Source organism: Myxine glutinosa, chromosome 5, assembly GCF_964187855.1.
Source record: "Myxine glutinosa chromosome 5, kmMyxGlut1.1, whole genome shotgun sequence".
In the NCBI taxonomy this organism is placed as follows: domain Eukaryota; kingdom Metazoa; phylum Chordata; class Myxini; order Myxiniformes; family Myxinidae; genus Myxine; species Myxine glutinosa.
In genome coordinates, this window is record NC_136265.1 from 101,597,187 (window position 1) to 101,614,531 (window position 17,345).

At 49.4% G+C, this 17,345-nt stretch overlaps 2 protein-coding genes across 5 annotated transcripts in view; both read left to right on the top strand.

Annotated features, from left to right (window-relative positions):
• The window catches only part of LOC137413621 (uncharacterized), a 178,634-nt gene that overhangs the window by 21,941 nt on the left and 139,348 nt on the right, over window positions 1-17,345 (top strand). For all 3 annotated transcript variants that reach the window (XM_078778432.1, XM_078778435.1, XM_078778433.1), the window contains one exon: window positions 1,201-1,332. The gene's annotated coding sequence lies outside the window, so the exon portion shown is untranslated. Of the gene's footprint in view, window positions 1-1,200; window positions 1,333-17,345 lie in introns of those variants that run through there.
• The window catches only part of LOC137413618 (uncharacterized), a 217,936-nt gene that overhangs the window by 21,858 nt on the left and 178,733 nt on the right, over window positions 1-17,345 (top strand). The window lies entirely within an intron of this gene.

Consider the following 17,345-nt stretch of genomic DNA (forward strand, 5'->3'; position numbering starts at 1 on the left):
TCTCTCTCTCTCTCTCTGTGTCTGTGTGTCTCTCGTTAACTCACCCTCTCTCTCTCTGTGTGTGTGTGTGTCTCTCGTTAACTCACCCTCTCTCTCTCGCTGTGTGTGTGTGTCTGTGTGTCTCTCGTTAACTCACCCTCTCTCTCTCTCTCTGTGTGTGTGTGTCTGTGTGTCTCTCGTTAACTCACCCTCTCTCTCTCTCTGTGTGTGTGTGTGTCTGTGTGTCTCTCGTTAACTCACCCCCTCTCTCTCTCTCTCTGTGTCTGTGTGTCTCTCGTTAACTCACCCTCTCTCTCTCTCTCTGTGTGTCTCTCGTTAACTCGCCCTCTGCATGTGTGCATCCGTTCTTGGCCAGACTCTCCTATAGACCTTTACATGTGTGATTCGACTCTCTTGGTTGCTGGACTTTGCACGTGTACGTGTGCATGTTTTTCACACTCTTCGGCCTGGGACATTGTTGATCTTGCCACTGAGCACGTGTGCTCCACTCTTGGGCCTGTCATTTAGTTTTTCATGAGGGTTGACATTCAAGACAAAAATATATATGCAGAATTCTTCTTGTGGTGGTATTCTGCTTCATTCACATGCAGCACAAGAGTGCGAAGTGGCATCATTCGTTAAGGGAATGGCTATGACGCTGATGCAATGTCCTCTGCCGGGTAGGGCAGAATTTGGAATATGACCATGGTACCGGCGATCGCGTGCCTACTCTTCGCGAAGGACACCGTGGTGTCTATAAGGTCTACCAACGAATGCTGGCAGATGAAATGCCTTTTTCATGTCCATCCAAGGGACGGCACATGCATTGCTGGATACTCCTGCCTGTGAAACACTGGGATGACAGTTTATAGCTGGGTTGAGATTCAAACCCAGGCTAGCTAGCTTAGAGGCGAGTATGCTTCCTCTGGGCCATATTGTCTACTCAGCCTGGTGGTGGTGAAATTCCCACTGCAGTTTTGGGGGAAGAAGCATCTCGGAACATTGTGAGGCAGGTTGTAGAGAACGTAATGCTTTGATATCGTAATGTTATGACACTTTGCTATTCCTATAGGGAAAGGTTTTATTTTGTCTCTTCAAGGAAGACCTTACATCAATGATGTTCATGCAGTATTTATATTTATTTAGCTATTTTAAGAGTATGAAACCAGCTATGCATGTGACACAATAGTGCCTGCATTTGATAACAGTTACTTTTTCCAGATTTTTTTGTGAAAGTGGAAGTGAAAACTGAGCACGACATTGATGTCCCCCTGGATCTACCAGAACCAAATGACCCTGAAGAATCTTTCTTCAAGAACCATGAAGGAACAAGAACCAAAGAAACCCATGAAGGTTTCTGACAATGTTTATACATTTTGATTCGAGCAGTTTGATGATGAACTGTGGTTTAAGGGGGAAAAACCCGACATGATTGAATGAATGAATGAATGATCGTTTTAAGGCCATTTTCCCCGCTAAAGCGGGGGTTAGCCACGCGCTATTGAATTGCTTTAATAAATAACCACATGGTGGATCAACTTCTCAAACATCCATTATCCCCTCCATCATTATGTGAAAGATTTTAACCAACAATATTCAACAACCTTGTTGTATTCTGTTATTCTCAATTTGTACTATCGTCGGTTTAATTGAGCTTTAATTGCACGCACTTTTTTTGATCTATTCACATGTTTATACAAGAAACAGGAAAAGAGGTCTGAGAGGAAAGGAGGAAACAGTAATCTGGTAATGAGAGGATTGGGTTGAGTGTTGTTGATGTTCTGTATGTAGATAACATCGTCTGTGGGTAACTGGATGGTATGAATTAGTGCTGAATATTGTTATGTCGGTGGAGTAGCAATATGTAGAGCCAGATAGATCTGTGTAGGTAGGTATTCGTCTGTCGCGGTAAGGAATCTGACCTGTAATAAGTTTCATGTGTAGGCGATTTGTCGGTTAAGAGTATACCTGTGAACATACCAGGATGTTCGTGTGTTAAGTAGCGTCGGGATTAAAAGATAACGCCCCTGTGTGTCCACACCTGTTAGCCAAACCTTTGTCCTGTATGGCAATGCACACCAACATAGACATTTAGTTAGGTCCCTAGCGCAACATTAAATAACTCCCTTCCCTGACGGTGACTTCGGAAGGAACAGGCAAGGAAACCAGGCCGGGGAACCGCCGATGAAGGCCGCCGCCAGTTACACCTCCGACAGGCCTGGCCACATCGTTCGTGTGTGAAGATCGACCTCGTGGTGCTTGGAGCGGTGCTTGTGCGGGAGCGAGGCTCGGTGCTGTGAACGGGCCTAGTGACACGTGTGAGGCGGGCGGCGGATTCCTCCATGCCGGAGATTGAAGACGAGGGACAGATAAGGCCAATCCCCATTACATTTTACACGACGAGACAATTATTTTCCTTTAATCCATTCCTGTGTCTGTTGTCGAGTCTGGTGTGCGGGATCCCGATTTAGGACATTTTATTACCGGCGCGTTTTCCTGTCCCTGCGTTTCTTTTTAATAAACCCTTGCATTATTTTCCATCCCCTGTTAAACCTGTGCCCGGTTGAATTAATTTCCCTGCAGGATCGAAGCTGCCGTGGGTTTGTTGAAGGTAAGCGCTTGCGCAGCCTTCCATTTTCCTTTTTCCTCCCGCACTTATCATAGCACAATCTGTGTTTGGTCGTCGCCTCCATTAAAACCGTTTAGGCCTATCCGCGGTCTCTGGTGTTAACCGGAGTCGCACGACAATATACACATAAATATATATATATATATATATATATATATATATATATATATATATATATATATATATATATATATATATATGTATATATATATGTATATATATATGTATATATATATGTATATATATATGTATATATATATGTATATATATATGTATATGTATATGTATATATATATGTATATATATATATATATATATATATATATATATATATATATATATATATATATATATACACATACATACATACATACATACATACATATATATATATATATATATATATATATATATATATATATATATATATATATATATATATATATACACATACATACATATATATATATATATATATATATATATATATATATATATATATATATATATATATATATATATATATATATATAATATATATATAATATATATATATATATATATATATACATATATATATACATATTGTCGCGTAACCGTGATTAACACCACAGTTACGGATGACCGATTTGCGAGACTTTAACTCCCGAGGCGAACACTCAATGGCGGACTCAAGTTCAACACCAACGCGCGGAATGGCGGGGCGCAGCGAAGGCTCCGCAACCTTATCTATTAAAATCAAACACCCAGGAAAACTGCGTTCAGATATTATGTACAAAAAGTAATATAAGGGTTTATTAGGAAAAGTAAAGCCAGTGAAAAAGCCCGCCGGTAAATCTAATAATTCTAATAAACCTAAATCGGGACGTCCCCACACGACTGACAGCAAACACAAACGAGGGAGATTAATCACGAAAATAACACGTCCCGTCGTTCAAAATATACGCGGAGATCGGGCTTATCTGTCTTTGTCGTCTTGTATTGTTGGTGTCCAGCACCGCTCCTTCCGGCCCGATCGCACACCACGAGGCCCCTCGCTCCAAGCACCACGCGTCCGACGCAGGCCAGCGGCTCCACTTGACCAGGGACAGGAAGGACTCCTTTCAACTCCACTCGACTCGACGACGCGGGAGTGCTGGCAGCCAAGTGCCAACGAACTGCTCAGTGCCAACTGGGTGTGCTCTCGTGTGTCTCCTGCGACTCCCTACAACCCGAACTGCACTCGAACTGCGACTGGAATGGCGTGTCCTCTCCAACTCTCCACCACCGCTCAACTCTCTGGTGCCTGCCTGCGTCTCCCAGTGCCTGCCACGAACTCAACTCAACTCCTGAAATGGCGTCCGACCGTCGCCTATATTGGTGGCCGATGACGTCACATTGCGCACTCCTCAGCCAATCAAAGCCTCCCGCGACTCCTGACATCTCCCCCGTTACGCGACCCTGCGGTCCTGGCATAACACGTGCCGGCCAGGTTTGTAGGCCTTTGGAGGTGTACACGGTGGCGGCCAATCGTGGCGGTGTTTTTGACCTGGTTTCCTGTCAATTTATTACGAAGTCCTTGTCAGGGAAAGGGGATTATTTAATGTTGCGCTAAGGACCTAACTAATGTTTATGTGGTTTGCAGTGCCATAAAGGACAAAGGTTTGATTACTAGGTGATACTCACAGGGGCGTTACCTTTAATCCCTCACTATTTAACACTCGGACCTCCAGGTAGATCCACAATCATACATCTTACCCCGACAAACGCCTAAACATCAAGAACTTATTACATGTAGAGTCCCTGTCACGACAGCCGAATACCTACCTATTCAGATCTACCTAGCTCTAGATGTTGCATTACCAAATTCATAACACAGCCCCCCCCCTGGAACCGTAGCTCCTGCAAGGTTCACCGCAGGGCTACCATTCCAGCCTTAACACTTACTGTCACACACTTAATTAACCTATGAAATAAATCAGGAAGGGCTGTGGGAAGTGAGTCGGACTACCTACCTACACTTCCTTAACATGCTGAACCCCTTAACCATCATGCAAGTATGTACATCTTCTTCGTTGTTCCTGTGGAGGGAGGAAACAACAACACACAACACTAACTTAACCACAAAACTTAACCATCTTTCCAAAACTCAAAACTCTAACCTTTGTACATACCCCGGTCTACAGACCGCGTCCCCCGGTGGATGCCACAAGACTCAACCTTACCTGCGGGGCCATCCCCAATGCATCCCCCTAAATTTCCTCGGGCCCTGTCCAGATGTTACAGGTGAGTGACACGGCTCGGTGGATTTCGCCCACATTCATGCTACACAGACCCCTTAACCACTCATTCTCATTCCATAGGTCATCAAGGCATTTCAAAAATCAATAAGGTTCTTCTTCAATACACCCCCCTGCAGGACCATGGCATTGATGTCATTCACGTGTGTGTGCATTCCTCAACTAGGCAGCGGGGAGGTACCGCACAAAAGATGGTGGGGGCGCATCAGGCTGTGGTGCCCGCAGTCCCAAAAACAAGTCAACCGACTTACAAATTCATTGCCCCCCCCCCCCTTTACCTCTTGGCCCCGTGACAGCCCAACAGCCCCTTTCCGCCGTTACCTCGCCGGTGAGGGTCTCCACACACACCAGGCTCCTTTGCCTCCTGCTTTCACGCAGCAACACGGGTCACCGGGGGACTTCCTCACCCCGCGGCGCCCAACCAGACCCTCCACCGACGAGCTCCAATTTCCAGTTACCACCGGCTGCCAGGGGTAATTGCCGCAGAGGGGGGCCCGCAGGCATCGCTCCTCAGAGCTTGCTCTGTACCTGCGGACACACACACCTTCCCCACCCATGGTCCCCAAAACACACTTCCTCCCCCGCTGCCATTCAATTCTCCACACAACTCAGCACAATTCAGTACAATTCATAGATGGTGTAAAAGGTGTTACAAGGCTTGCCATGGCCTGCTACATGTGAAATTCCCCCAGTTCACATTTAAACCATCACATCTTCCCAAAAGCACATTTCCAAAAGCACAATTATCACCCCTCATTATCTCCAATAATCATCACTCACTCTCCAGGTTCCACTCTCACGACCACATCAAAACACCTAACCACAATACAAAAACATACGCCACCCACAAGACACTGTGGCTCCCATTCCATCCCCTCACCGGCCATGTCATCACTCACACTCACCTCCCAACTCCAAATTACATGTCCCCAATTTCCCAAAGCAAATCCTGAAGCCTGGGACAGTACTCCTTAAAACACTCACCTCAAGTGCAGGTAGTTGCAGGTTGGTCAGGTTCAAGAGTGCCATCCACCACACAATTCCCAAAATTTCACATTGGGCCTACCAAATCCTTCCAGATTTCTCTTTTGTCCCCACTACACTGGCAGGTATGTGGATCCGCATGCAACGGTGATCATCACTACACAACTACCTGTGGCCACGACAGCTCTGCACCTCTACCGTGCAAGGGTCACCGGGACAAGGTGAGCAGTCAAAACGCCAACATGGCCCATGAGTGTCCATAAGGGTGCGACCCACCATCCATCCTTCGGCCCCCCTGCGAGGAACACAGCTGCAGCAGCCCCAGCTGGCCAATGTGGTGAGCACTTGCTGCCACAACACACACTACCGCACACACAACCTCGGCCCTGGGGGGCACGGTCGCAGTGCGTGGCATCCCTACAGCCACGTCCCCTGCACCTCCCCATCATCCCCCAGTCCGACTACAAAACTGCAGCCCCCCCAGTGCTCACCCACACTTGACCACACCAAGGTCCAGTCAACAGCCATGCTCCACCAGGAGACCCACCCAGAAGACATGGTCCACACACCTCGGACACGCACAGCACCACGTTGACCCTCAGGCTACACAACTACATCCCCATCATCCCGCGTCCCAAATATCAGCACAGTTGCCCCCGCAACCAGTTGAAAGCTGTGTCTTGCTACCCTATTAATTTCATCACAGCCTCCAACACTTTGGTCTACACACCTGGATCAATAATGGCGTCACTGTACAGTGTCCACCATGGCATTTCAAAATCCACCCTTAAATTTCCATCTAACCCACAGATTACCCATGCCAAACATTTGTCACATTTTACTAACCTCACCAAAGAAGGATGCTTTGCCATACACATGCCAGCCGAGCATGGCCCATATGCTCGGCTCGTTACACATCTCCCGATTCACATCCCCATGGCTCTCTTCCCAACCCGAGAGTCCATAAATCATAACGGAGCATCTGTGGAAGGTCACTCACACCATCACGTTCCACAGATGCCCCAATGGTTGTCCGGCAGACTATCTCCATCCCTGTCCATTCGGTTTGACCCGCGTCCATAGACCAACCACCATGCCAGGTCACCACATGCTGGTTGTCCCAGAGTCTCAGGGAGAGGGTGTCAGGTCGCATGCCCGGGTGATCACTACATCAGGCCCAAGCTGGCCATCTGCGGTGCCACCACCAAAGCGCGACCCACAACACCTCCCCCTAGTGGTCCTCAATATTTGCCATCCCAGGCTTGAGAAACCACCTCGGACCTCCCTGGAGGTCTTAACCCCCACCAGGGTCCGGTGACCCTGCCGGCCCGAGCCACCAGCTCGGACGGCGCCCCGATGGACAAGGGACGCCACACTCCACCAGACCCCCCGTGGGACCCAGGTCGTACCTCGACACCCAAGGCTGGACCCCACGTCCAAATCTCGCCATCACAGCCCCCCAGCTGGCCGGCATACCCAAATTTTGAAAGGGGCAACTTTTGCCCGAGGCCATCACCCATGACCTCTCCATGTCCAAATCCCGCAGCCCGGGGACCAATCCAAACCATGGCTGCTCCAAATCAAGTTCCCATTGTAATTTTATTTTAAATTTTATTTTACAAATTTTTATTCCCACTGCCATTCCGCAGCTGCAGGGAACAACCTCTACCACCGGTTGTTCTGCCCCTCCCTGCAGTTGATCCAAATTCCCTACAGGGACCAAATCTCCAGAAGCTCTATCTCCCGATCCTCCAAGATCCAAATCCAGCCCGGAGCCAACACACTCCCCCAACTGGTTGTCCAATTTTGGAGCCTCTGTTTCCAAATAGCAGTGTACAGTGAGCGTCCCCTCGGTCATTCCAACCACCTCCTCGGACCAACTCACCTCTTCCCCCAGACTCCTTTGGGCCTGAACAAGCTCTACCTCCATGGGACTGTCACAGGTCTCCAGCCGCTGGATCAAATCATCCTCATCATTAGAAATCATTCCTGGCCCCGCCAGGCTTTGATCAATATCCCCAATAAATACCCGGTCCGGCTCTATCGCATGGACCCCCAAAAACTCTACCCCCTCTTGCTCCGCACCACCGCCCTGGTGCTGCACAATTCCAAATTCATCCCCCGGTTGGGGTGTTGTGACATCCACACGGTCCCGATAAACAACCAGGCCAGAATGTGGGAAACATTCCCCATTACAACTCTCACATTCCAAATTTCCTTCCCCGCTCACCTGTGGACTCTCCACGTTTACCTGCAGGCATTCCCCCTCTACCTGTACACATTCCCCATCCACCTGTGGACATTCCCCATCCACCTGTGGACATTCCCCATCCACCTGTGGACCTGCGGTCTCCCCATTTACTTCAATTGCCATTCCCTGTGCAATTCCCAATTTTGCCATTCCCGGTGCAATTCCCTGCTCGTGAGCAACATGCACATCTGCATGGGCCGTACTCTCTCCTGTTCCCAATCTAGCTTCCCCCTCTTCAGATTCAATTTTATCATTTATTCCCCGAATTTCTGTCAGGTTTCGCTCACCCTGTGGTGTCATGTCTCCCATATATTTTCCCAATCGCTCATTCAGTCGTTCATAGTGGGCCTTCATGTCTCCCCGAATTACTGCAAAGATTCGCTCATCCTCGGCCCTCTGAGCATTTATTAAATTTACTATGGTCTGGAGATCTATCGGGGCCGTCCCAGCGGCGGGGAAAGTTCCAACACTATCCTCCATATCCCCCATTTCCGGCTCACTCCCGACGCTGACGGAGGCCTCACTGCGCACCTCCATTTCGTCGACCTCCGACATCCGCCTTTCGGAAGGTTGTTTCCCGCGCGCGTATTTATTTTAATACCAAAAACACAATTTAAATTTGACGAAGACGCGATATCGCGCTCCGTATGCCCAATTGATTATTAAATTTCTCCGCCTCGCCTATACAAATTTTGCGTTCGAACGTCGGACGCAATGTACGCCCGACCGTGTCGATGTCGCCCCGCGGACAAAAAAATTTGTCCGACCGTGTCGATGTCTCGCCGCGGACAAAAAAATTTGTCCGACGGGTTCAAATCCTACACTCCTGACACCACTTGTCGCGTAACCGTGATTAACACCACAGTTACGGATGACCGATTTGCGAGACTTTAACTCCCGAGGCGAACACTCAATGGCGGACTCAAGTTCAACACCAACGCGCGGAATGGCGGGGCGCAGCGAAGGCTCCGCAACCTTATCTATTAAAATCAAACACCCAGGAAAACTGCGTTCAGATATTATGTACAAAAAGTAATATAAGGGTTTATTAGGAAAAGTAAAGCCAGTGAAAAAGCCCGCCGGTAAATCTAATAATTCTAATAAACCTAAATCGGGACGTCCCCACACGACTGACAGCAAACACAAACGAGGGAGATTAATCACGAAAATAACACGTCCCGTCGTTCAAAATATACGCGGAGATCGGGCTTATCTGTCTTTGTCGTCTTGTATTGTTGGTGTCCAGCACCGCTCCTTCCGGCCCGATCGCACACCACGAGGCCCCTCGCTCCAAGCACCACGCGTCCGACGCAGGCCAGCGGCTCCACTTGACCAGGGACAGGAAGGACTCCTTTCAACTCCACTCGACTCGACGACGCGGGAGTGCTGGCAGCCAAGTGCCAACGAACTGCTCAGTGCCAACTGGGTGTGCTCTCGTGTGTCTCCTGCGACTCCCTACAACCCGAACTGCACTCGAACTGCGACTGGAATGGCGTGTCCTCTCCAACTCTCCACCACCGCTCAACTCTCTGGTGCCTGCCTGCGTCTCCCAGTGCCTGCCACGAACTCAACTCAACTCCTGAAATGGCGTCCGACCGTCGCCTATATTGGTGGCCGATGACGTCACATTGCGCACTCCTCAGCCAATCAAAGCCTCCCGCGACTCCTGACATCTCCCCCGTTACGCGACCCTGCGGTCCTGGCATAACACGTGCCGGCCAGGTTTGTAGGCCTTTGGAGGTGTACACGGTGGCGGCCAATCGTGGCGGTGTTTTTGACCTGGTTTCCTGTCAATTTATTACGAAGTCCTTGTCAGGGAAAGGGGATTATTTAATGTTGCGCTAAGGACCTAACTAATGTTTATGTGGTTTGCAGTGCCATAAAGGACAAAGGTTTGATTACTAGGTGATACTCACAGGGGCGTTACCTTTAATCCCTCACTATTTAACACTCGGACCTCCAGGTAGATCCACAATCATACATCTTACCCCGACAAACGCCTAAACATCAAGAACTTATTACATGTAGAGTCCCTGTCACGACAGCCGAATACCTACCTATTCAGATCTACCTAGCTCTAGATGTTGCATTACCAAATTCATAACAATATATATATATATATATATACATATATATATACATATATATATATATATATATATACATATATATATACATATATATATATATATATATACATATATATATATATATACATATATATATATACATATATATATATATATATATATATATATATATATATATATATATATATATATATATATATATATATATATATATATATATATATATATATATTGTTGCGGATATGGGATTTGCATCCATCCATATCCGCTTGTAAATATTCCCCTATTTCCTCAATACTTCCCAACTATCCCCAATCCCCCATTCCCTCGTCCCATTTTCTGTAAACAACACTCTGTAGACCCGACCTCCCCCTATTTCCCCCATTAAATGTCGTGCCCAGGTTCACCGCATCTCATGTAAGACAACTATAGGACATCTTGCTAGTTATTCTTAGTCTATGTCAGTTAAGGACTCGTTTCCATTAATTCTGACCCTTCGTTGCACCAGAATGTGATTGTATGGCACCGTTAGGAAGTTTAGGACCTCCCAATACCTCCCCGCAGCTCTTCCTCACAGTTCAACAACAACAACAACAACGACAACAACGAGCGCAGGGAGTGCGCGTCCTCACTCCGGCTTGGTTGGTAGGGGGTGTTGGGAGGGCACCAGGCCTTCCCAACGAGCCGCCATCGAACATGTGCTCGACGGGGTTACCAAATAGGGGCTCCCTGTCAGCTCCTCGTCAAGGGCGGAGCCCGGTAACCCCCGCACCCAATGGAAGCAGCGGACCGGCCCAGTGGGGCGGAACCAACCAGCCGAGGGCGTGTCACTCCTCGCTGAGCATGCGCAGGGAGAGGGAGGTGACGTCAGATGCGCGCCGAGCTGAGAGAAAGCAAGACGTCTCCTCCGAGCGCTGTGACACCTCCCTGCATCTTTGGACCGTGCTTTATCCTGTCCCCGAGCCAAGGTGCACCTTGTGCTATCGACCTACCTGTCCCTTCCTGCCATCAATCCCTGTGTAAGTCTGCCTTGTTCCGTTTGTCTGTGGTCTGTCTGGGATAAGATAAGACGGTGTTTAAGTGCCCATCTCTTCTGTGTCTTTACCTCACTGCCTTGTAATCTACCCCTTTTCTCCACCACTGTAATTATACCTTCCTCCGGAGGTCTTGAGAACTGTACCCCTTGCGTCGTTTCCTCTTTCCCAGTCGTCGTGTCCTTTCCATCATTGATTTGGCATAGCGCGATTTGGCCAACGTCTGGGTGAATCGGGTGTGTTGGGGAAGAATCGGGGAAACTGTTAGGTCGCGGCAATACCACCGCTCGGTAAATAACATCTTTAACCGCGTCCGTAACAATTGGTGTCTGGGAGTGAGATACGGACCCGAAGCGCGCTTAACGCGCTCAAAATTACAAGTCACCGAAATTTGATTTTGTTTTACAAAAACCCGAATTTTGAAAGTCGCGCTATGGGAGATCAAGACGGCTGGGTTCCGGTAGAGGAGAGTGAGGCAGGGTCGATCCAGGACCAAATTGAGGGACATGAGGAGAGCGAAGCAGTGAGGGCGGCAGGTTCGCAAAATGGTGGCCTCGCGCACGAGGTTACGGGCGTGCAAAATGGCGCCTCGCACATGGCTACGGTGACCGCGCCCGCGACCGTAGCAGCGCCGCTGGTGGATTTGAACCTCTTTTTTTTATACAAATGAAGGCCCTTATGGACAAGAATAGCGAAGAAATGGAAAGCAGAATGATGGGAGTAATGAGGGACGGAGCGAGGGCTCAGAGTGAGCAAATGAGGGCTCAGAGTGAGCAATTGGAGGGCCGAATCGGAGACCAAATTGGAGGTTTGAAACACAGTATGGGGGTGATGGGGGGCGAAATGGGGGGCAAAATGGGAGAAATGGGGGGCAAAATGGGAGAAATGGGGGAACGGCTAGAAGCTAAATTTGAGGGGCTAGACAATAATTTTAAGGGATTAGACAAGAAATTTGAGGGGTTAGACAATGGGATAGAAGGGGTGAAACATGGGTTAACGGGGGTGGAAAATAGAATGGCCGCTCAATAGAATCAAATGGAAGGGATGAAAAAGGGGTTAGAGGGGTTAGAAAACAGTATGGAAGGCAAATTGAGGGACATGAGGGACCAAGCGGAAAGGGAAGTTAAACAAATGGGGCAGCAGATAGAGGGGGTCAGAATGGGGGTAGAAACTAAATTGGATGCTCACAGGGAGGAAATGGAGCAGATGAGGGTGGCATCTGGGCAGGAGATGCAAGTGATGGGAGAGGAGATCAGAAGAGGTGTGAGTGAGGAGGTCGGAGGAGTGCGCGAGGAGGTGAGGCACTGTAAGGAGCGCATGGAGAAGGAGGTGAGAAAGGGGACTGTAAAATTGCAAGGTGGTAGAGAGGAGTTGACGCTGGGAGTAGAACAGCTGACAGTGGGACAAAAGGAGTTGGGGGACCAGGTAAAGAAGAACACAGCGGTAATAGAGGGTTTAAAATCAACACAGAAGGAGATGAAAAAGGACGTAGGGGTAATTAAAAAAGAGTGTCAGACGGTACATGAGGACCTGACGAGGAAAATGAACAAGGTGGTAGAGGTGATGGAGGTTAAAGAGCGGGAGGTGCGGGAGCACATAGAAAAAAATAAGGTGGAGTTAGAGGAAGAACTTAAGGGGGCGCACGAGGAGATGAAGGAGGTGAAGCAGAAATTAGAAGAAGTGGAAGAAGGGGTGAGCGAAATTAAGAAGCGACGGAGAGAGGATAAGAAAGAGATAAAAGAGGAAGTAAAAGAATTGGTCCAAAGTCTGTGTTCGGATCGTGATGATGTGCTCATTAACCGGATGAGGGATTCGCAGGTGATGGAGGAGAAGCGAAGAGAAAGAGGACCCGGTGTAAGTGTTAACCAATATGGTCGTGCGTATGATGCGCCAGGTGATTTAATAAGCTTGGGGGTCGAGATGGACCCGGGTGTTCGTGAGAGGCCGTTGGTGAAGTGTGCGACAGGTCTGGTGTGCGAAAAAGGAGGTGTGCGAGAAAGTCCGACTCTGAGGTGTGTGAGAAAAAAGTGCGCGCCAAGGAGTGAGGGTGCTGTCGAGAGTGAGTCGGTCGTAGCGCGTGTGCGAGGGAGCACATGGAAGCGCGTAGTGAGGAGTGTTACAGAGGATGTAACGGAAGAATGCACGCCTGTGGTGAGTGTTACGGAGGGTGTAAAGGGAGAATGCACGCCTGTGGTGAGTGTTACAGAGGGTGTAACGGGAGAGTGTGCGCAAGAGTGTGCGCGAGAAAGGTGTGTGACGGACAGGTGCATGAGGAAAGAGTGTGCTGTCGAGAGTAAGGGTGAGTGCGCTGTCAAGAGTGGAGGTGAGAGTAGTAAGAGTGACACGGAGCGTGAGTTGGTTGTGACAGGTGAGCGAGGAAGCACACCTGGAATGGTAGAGCGTGTGTGGGAATGCACGCTGGAATTGGTAGTGAGGCACGTGGTTGGGTGTGCGAGTGAGAGCACACCTGTGATTGTCACAGAGGAGGTGACCGAGAAGGGAGCGCGAAGAGGTGTGTTGGTGAGGTGTCCGAGCGACGAATGTGTGCCAAGGTGTTCGGTGGTCAGGTGTGTGACCAAGTCTGCAAGCGGAATGAGTGTACCTGGGTGTGGAAGAGAAGGTGCAAGGGCGAGGAGCATGGGAACAGCTGGACGTATGAGCAAGGAACGGGCTGCGGGGTGTAAGCATGCAGGTGAGGCATCGACGGTAACAGGGTTAGCGGTTAGAGCGACTTATAGCCGAATCGGGCCCTCGGTGCGCGTCGGGCAGCTTGCGTGCCGCGAGGACCAGCGGGGATCCGAACCATGGCGGGTTCGAAAGAACCGCCGTACGCGATCCACGCCGGGCCGCGCTTTGAACGGCCGCGTCCGTGCTCCATTAAGCGGAGCGGGCAGCCCGATAGGAAGGGTCGTCATGGCGACCCCTTTTTCTTGAGGCATTCCGGCAGGTCAAGATCGGGCCATGGGATGGCTCCGTGCCGAGGTGGTGCGTGGGATCTCGGCCCGGGTAAACCTCCTTCCCTGCACCGAGTGTCGGACGCATCCAGCCGCCGGCACCAAACAACCCGCATTCATTGCCCGGCTTTACGAAGCCGGGCTGTGGAAGTGAATTGGCGCACCGAGAGGATCTAGTAAGTAGACGGGTGACGAGGTTAGTGTTTTGGACCCAAAATTAGAAAAAGGCAAAATTTGATGATTGGCAGATGATTGGCAGTAATTGGAAATTTTTGATTTGTTGAAATTTGATGTGCAAAATTGGTAGTGGGAGATGCCCGATGTGGTGGGATGGCAACTCTGTCATCCCTCACAAATGGGGGCAAATGCGCTATAGTTTATGGGGTGGCTATGACAACCTAGCCCGGGTGGGTTAGGATATTGTGTGTAGGGACCTAGAAGATGACCTTAGGTGACGTTAAGATTAGGTAGTGACAATGACACCTGTAGTGGGGACGCAGAGAGGGTAGTGTGGATGATAATGACGTGGTATGTGCTTAGTTTAAAGGGAAGACGGGGAGCACTAAGTTAGCAGGGCAACAGGTAGTTTAGATGATGCCGTGTGAGTGTTGGAGGTGTATTCAGAGGAACGATTGTGAGTGTACAAGTGATGAATGAGAGAGCATTGCGGATGAGTGTCATGGTGAGTAGTGAGTGTTGTGGATCAGCGCGAATGCGCTTGGGGGAGAGAAGGGTGCAGGCGGCACCAAGTATGCGAGCACAGGTGTGCAAGTACAGGTGTGTGGAATATATGGAGCAGAGAATGAGTGGTGTGGAGAGAGTTGGAGTAAGTGGTACGGAGTGGTGTGCATGGTGCGAAGGTGTGGATGGGGGAAGAGTGGACCCCTTTCACGAGTACCCGGGGAGGGTAGTTTAAAGAGTAGTTAGAAGGTATAGGTAAATTGTGGTTGGATATTGGCATCTGTGGTGCGGGTGGAAGAATGATGTTTGGATGGGTGCATTAGTGTTGTGGAAATGGCTGGGCGTGTAGCCTGTTAGTGTGTGTAGTTGGTTTGGGCACTCCACCACTGTGAGGATGTCGGCCAGGTGAGGCCGCAGGTGGGCTCTGGGAGCCGGTAGTTGTGGATGGGGCCCGAGGATCCGGAGGACGGACCCGGGTAGCCCAGTGCCAGAGGGCACCGAGGGGTGACAGAGCCAGGAGGGGCCTTCCCCAGTTAGTTAGGTTAGGGTGAGGAGCAGGTGAGCTCGGGTGGCAACTGCAGTGGTGGAGGTGTGCAGGTGGGTAGACCTGCTGGGAGAGCTACACGTCGCAGCCCAGAAATTGTGCAAGGGCACCGGGAGATGAATCGGGGGAGTGAGACCCCAAATTGAGAAGCACCACAGTTTGGTCAATGGGAATTGGTTTTTAGAACCCATAGTGTAAGTTGGCCAATGGATTGGCAGGGAAAGACCCCGGGTAATGTAAAGTTGTTAAAGTCATTTAGTAAATAGTTAGGATTGATGAACCTGTCGCACCATACGCAGCCACTTACCTGAGGTGATGATGATGAAAATCCCTCCTTAGGAGGGACTGATGATGAATTGGTGATGGCAGATTTTGATGTTGAGTTGGAGATGGCAAATTTTGATGAGAGTTGGAAATGGCAAAGTTGATTGGTTAGGAGGGAGAGAAGACGAATTTGGTTTATGGGAGGAACGTGGAAGACAGTAGGGACGTTTGTTGATGTGTAAAGTAGATGTTTATGGGTAGTGTTGTGTTTTGTGGATACAGTAAGGGGTAAGGGAGGGGCAATGGAGGTTACCTGGTGGGGGGGGGGGGGGGCGTACGGTAGGAACGTACCTGTCTCACCTGGTTCCCATGTGCCCCCAGTGTGCATTACCTGGTATTGCGTGCACTTTTGCGCCCTTACCACCTTACTCACTTGTCTTATTTTGTCTCCCACCTCCGAGGATCTGGCTTTGGGGCAGAGAGAGAGGAGAGAGAGGTGCTGGCTCTGCAGTTGTGGGCCTGTACTTCCGCTGCTTTCTGCCTAGATCGATACACCATATGGACCGCAAGTTTTGTGGCCGCCCACAATGGACCGCAGTTCTTTTGCGGTCAAGCACCACCCGTGGATGGACCTCTGGGTCAACGTGGCACCTATGCCATACAGGTGAACCACTTTTAGTTGGCCCCCCTGACGGCCACAATTAAGAAATGGGCGCGGTTGGCGCCTTTCTTTATTTCTAAAGAAGCCAGAAGGCCAAGTGCACTCCATGAAGGCAAGACCAGCGGCAGAACATCGGCCGGCTGCGACACCACCGGTGACCATGGACACTTAATTGTGCATTTTTATGAACACTTTATTGGTGCACCGGATGGTGCTGACTGTGCGTAATGGGGTGGTGCTTGTGGTGCTTGGACGGGGTGCTCCACATTATTAAAGGCCGTAGGGCCACAGGGCACTCGTGGGTTGGTGTATCGATGCTGGCATGCGTGCTCTCCCTATGCATAACATCTGCATGTGTTCCTCAAAGAACAGGTCCTGGATCGTAGTGTAAATATCAGTGTAGTCTTGTATAAATGATGCTCCCTACCGGCTGTATGTTTAGTTTGAGGATGCTTTCCGCGATTCGGTTATCCTGTGGGTGTGTTTCTGTTAGGAGAAGGGTGCAACGTCGCAGGGGGACATATTTACTCATTTGTGAACATCTGTAAAACTGTCGCACTCAGGGTTGAGTTAATAGTAGAGGGAACTACATCTGAGTGCCACACTAAAGTAGGTAAAACTTTATCGGGTCGGGACGCCCCGAGGTAGAGAAGGGTGCAATGTTGCGGATATGGGATTTGAATCCATCCATATCCGCTTGTAAATATTCCCCTATTTCCTCAATACTTCCCAACTATCCCCAATCCCCCATTCCCTAGTCCCATTTTCTGTAAACAACACTCTGTAGACCCGACCTCCCCCTATTTCCCCCATTAAATGTCGTGCCCCGGTTCACCGCATCTCATGTAAGACAACTATAGGACATCTTGCTAGTTATTCTTCGTCTCTGTCAGTTAAGGACTCGTTTCCATTAATTCTGACCCTTCGTTGCACCAGAATGTGATTGTATGGCACCGTTAGGAAGTTTAGGACCTCCCAATACCTCCCCGCAGCTC